Raw genomic sequence first — 4,510 nt, forward strand, 5'->3', positions numbered from 1 at the left:
GGCACCCTAGTCTAACGTGTGTCACATCTACAGAGGTACAAGTATGGGGGGGGGGCACCCTAGTCTAACATGTGTCACATCTACTACAGAGGTACAAGTATGGGGGGGCACCCTAGTCTAACCCTAAGAAAGGACTTCCCAGTGTTTCCTGGAGGGGGAGGAGGGTTATATGAGGGTCCTCACAGGTCTGGCCAGCATCCAATCACCCGGCTGGTGATCCCGGCATATTACCCAATCATCTAGGAATCTTCCTGTGTCCTGTGTGGTTATTGGTGGTTACATATCGGAGGCAGACGTTGCTTTAGGAACACGCCTGGTGTAGGAGATTTGGCGGCTGCGCTGAAATATACGTGTCTGGTATTGGAATGTCCAACCAACTCCTAGACCAGCGCGGCTCCGGTGTCTACAGATCATCGGCCTTCTAGTGATGGTCACGTGTCCACCGGCCCCCCCAGAGTGATGGTCCGGTGTGTACTGGCCCCCCCAGAGTGATGGTCCGGTGCGTACTGGCCCCCCCAGAGTGATGGTCCGGTGCGTACTGGCCCCCCCAGAGTGATGGTCCGGTGCGTACTGGCCCCCCCAGAGTGATGGTCCGGTGCGTACTGGCCCCCCCAGAGTGATGGTCCGGTGCGTACTGGCCCCCCCAGAGTGATGGTCCGGTGCGTACTGGCCCCCCCAGAGTGATGGTCCGGTGCGTACTGGCCCCCCCAGAGTGATGGTCCGGTGCGTACTGGCCCCCCCAGAGTGATGGTCCGGTGCGTACTGGCCCCCCCAGAGTGATGGTCCGGTGCGTACTGGCCCCCCCAGAGTGATGGTCCGGTGCGTACTGGCCCCCCCAGAGTGATGGTCCGGTGCGTACTGGCCCCCCCAGAGTGATGGTCCGGTGCGTACTGGCCCCCCCAGAGTGATGGTCCGGTGCGTACTGGCCCCCCCAGAGTGATGGTCCGGTGCGTACTGGCCCCCCCAGAGTGATGGTCCGGTGCGTACTGGCCCCCCCAGAGTGATGGTCCGGTGCGTACTGGCCCCCCCAGAGTGATGGTCCGGTGCGTACTGGCCCCCCCAGAGTGATGGTCCGGTGCGTACTGGCCCCCCCAGAGTGATGGTCCGGTGCGTACTGGCCCCCCCAGAGTGATGGTCCGGTGCGTACTGGCCCCCCCAGAGTGATGGTCCGGTGCGTACTGGCCCCCCCAGAGTGATGGTCCGGTGCGTACTGGCCCCCCCAGAGTGATGGTCCGGTGCGTACTGGCCCCCCCAGAGTGATGGTCCGGTGCGTACTGGCCCCCCCAGAGTGATGGTCCGGTGCGTACTGGCCCCCCCAGAGTGATGGTCCGGTGCGTACTGGCCCCCCCAGAGTGATGGTCCGGTGCGTACTGGCCCCCCCAGAGTGATGGTCCGGTGCGTACTGGCCCCCCCAGAGTGATGGTCCGGTGCGTACTGGCCCCCCCAGAGTGATGGTCCGGTGCGTACTGGCCCCCCCAGAGTGATGGTCCGGTGCGTACTGGCCCCCCCAGAGTGATGGTCCGGTGCGTACTGGCCCCCCCAGAGTGATGGTCCGGTGCGTACTGGCCCCCCCAGAGTGATGGTCCGGTGCGTACTGGCCCCCCCAGAGTGATGGTCCGGTGCGTACTGGCCCCCCCAGAGTGATGGTCCGGTGCGTACTGGCCCCCCCAGAGTGATGGTCCGGTGCGTACTGGCCCCCCCAGAGTGATGGTCCGGTGCGTACTGGCCCCCCCAGAGTGATGGTCCGGTGCGTACTGGCCCCCCCAGAGTGATGGTCCGGTGCGTACTGGCCCCCCCAGAGTGATGGTCCGGTGCGTACTGGCCCCCCCAGAGTGATGGTCCGGTGCGTACTGGCCCCCCCAGAGTGATGGTCCGGTGCGTACTGGCCCCCCCAGAGTGATGGTCCGGTGCGTACTGGCCCCCCCAGAGTGATGGTCCGGTGCGTACTGGCCCCCCCAGAGTGATGGTCCGGTGCGTACTGGCCCCCCCAGAGTGATGGTCCGGTGCGTACTGGCCCCCCCAGAGTGATGGTCCGGTGCGTACTGGCCCCCCCAGAGTGATGGTCCGGTGCGTACTGGCCCCCCCAGAGTGATGGTCCGGTGCGTACTGGCCCCCCCAGAGTGATGGTCCGGTGCGTACTGGCCCCCCCAGAGTGATGGTCCGGTGCGTACTGGCCCCCCCAGAGTGATGGTCCGGTGCGTACTGGCCCCCCCAGAGTGATGGTCCGGTGCGTACTGGCCCCCCCAGAGTGATGGTCCGGTGCGTACTGGCCCCCCCAGAGTGATGGTCCGGTGCGTACTGGCCCCCCCAGAGTGATGGTCCGGTGCGTACTGGCCCCCCCAGAGTGATGGTCCGGTGCGTACTGGCCCCCCCAGAGTGATGGTCCGGTGCGTACTGGCCCCCCCAGAGTGATGGTCCGGTGCGTACTGGCCCCCCCAGAGTGATGGTCCGGTGCGTACTGGCCCCCCCAGAGTGATGGTCCGGTGCGTACTGGCCCCCCCAGAGTGATGGTCCGGTGCGTACTGGCCCCCCCAGAGTGATGGTCCGGTGCGTACTGGCCCCCCCAGAGTGATGGTCCGGTGCGTACTGGCCCCCCCAGAGTGATGGTCCGGTGCGTACTGGCCCCCCCAGAGTGATGGTCCGGTGCGTACTGGCCCCCCCAGAGTGATGGTCCGGTGCGTACTGGCCCCCCCAGAGTGATGGTCCGGTGCGTACTGGCCCCCCCAGAGTGATGGTCCGGTGCGTACTGGCCCCCCCAGAGTGATGGTCCGGTGCGTACTGGCCCCCCCAGAGTGATGGTCCGGTGCGTACTGGCCCCCCCAGAGTGATGGTCCGGTGCGTACTGGCCCCCCCAGAGTGATGGTCCGGTGCGTACTGGCCCCCCCAGAGTGATGGTCCGGTGCGTACTGGCCCCCCCAGAGTGATGGTCCGGTGCGTACTGGCCCCCCCAGAGTGATGGTCCGGTGCGTACTGGCCCCCCCAGAGTGATGGTCCGGTGCGTACTGGCCCCCCCAGAGTGATGGTCCGGTGCGTACTGGCCCCCCCAGAGTGATGGTCCGGTGCGTACTGGCCCCCCCAGAGTGATGGTCCGGTGTGTACTGGCCCCCCCAGAGTGATGGTCCGGTGTCTGGGAAATAATGGAGACGAAAGCCTCTGGTACACGTAGCTAAACCTTGATCATACCCAGTCACTGAAGTGTGTATGTACACATGTGAAATCACAACACATTTGTCCCCTAAAGCTCTTCTCATTGGATGCTGGAAAACCTGACCGGGTGGTGCCGCCGGTCTCACCACAAAAGCAGTCACATGACCTCCACCAGAAAGAGCCGGCAAAGCTATTTAAAAAGTGACATGAAACCCTCAGATTGTGTAACATAAAACAATACTGTAATGTGCGCCGCACTGTAATCCATGGTGGTCTGCCTTCTCTTTGCTGCTCTTCCTTTTAAATCCTCATGTCTTCTCATGCTGGGGGAGAACTTCCCTTTGCAGCTGAGTGCCTTGTCTCTGGAATGGATACACGGTGTCTGTGTATAGGTTTGTATAGGTTCACAACCTGAGCCGGCACTACAGGAAGAGGCACTCAGCTGAAAAGGGAAGTTCTCCCCCAGCATGAGAAGACATGAGGATTTAAAAAGGAAGAGCAGCAAAGAGAAGGCAGACCACCATGGATTACAGTGCGGCGCACATTACAGTATTGGTTTATGTCACTTTAAGGCCTTGTTCACACCGAGCGCGGAGCAGACCGGATCAGAACTGCGTCCAATGTATTCCAATGGTATTTTTTGCTCCAGTTCTGCTCTGCATTTGGTGTGAAGGCCTAAGGCCCCGTTCACATCGCGCGATATCGCTTGGCAATGGGGCAAAGGGTGCGTCGCAGGTCGTGCGTCGCTACAGCAGGAGCCTTTTTGGAGCAGATTTTGCCGCGATTCAAGCTTGCTCAATGCAACCATTGAACGGCGCAGTGTGAAGGCCTAAAGGGCTTTTTTCTTGTAGGAAATTATTAAAGCCATGCTGAAGGCTGGTATGTTTTCATAGCACCAGGGATCGCCCCGCCCACCAGGGGTTGGATCAAGCCGCCATACAGACATGGTATGAGGAAGGAAAGGAGATGTATGTGAAGCTGCAGGACTGACATGACCTGGAAAACAAATCCCAACTGGCAAGAACAGCACAATGGAAAATAAAAAAAACATGAAGACTACATGACGTGAACGTAGAGAGTGGAATGCCCATAGCAGATGCCTCCTGCATCATGGCAGCAGCCGCGGCGGGCGCAGCATTTCCTGCGGGGACGCTGCTGTTTCCCAAAGATGAGCGGTTACTCATTCCCATCGAGCCTGCACGAGACATAGAAATACCATTCAAGTGAAATGCTGCAAGTACACAGAGCTCCTGACTTCCTGTACTGAGCTGACAACGCTGACTGTGCTGCACTGAAAGCCCAAGCAGCGTTGTCACGTTTGCCTGAGCTCTCCCCTGCTGGACTAGAGAACTCTGCCTATGCC

The 4,510-nt window shown here is 61.3% G+C and overlaps 1 pseudogene; it reads right to left on the reverse strand.

Annotated features, from left to right (window-relative positions):
• LOC108802603 overlaps positions 1-4,510 on the reverse strand; it is a 13,089-nt pseudogene that overhangs the window by 956 nt on the left and 7,623 nt on the right.

The sequence above is a fragment of the Nanorana parkeri genome, unplaced genomic scaffold, assembly GCF_000935625.1.
Source record: "Nanorana parkeri isolate BGI_ZX_2015 unplaced genomic scaffold, ASM93562v1 scaffold2977, whole genome shotgun sequence".
NCBI lineage: Eukaryota > Metazoa > Chordata > Amphibia > Anura > Dicroglossidae > Nanorana > Nanorana parkeri.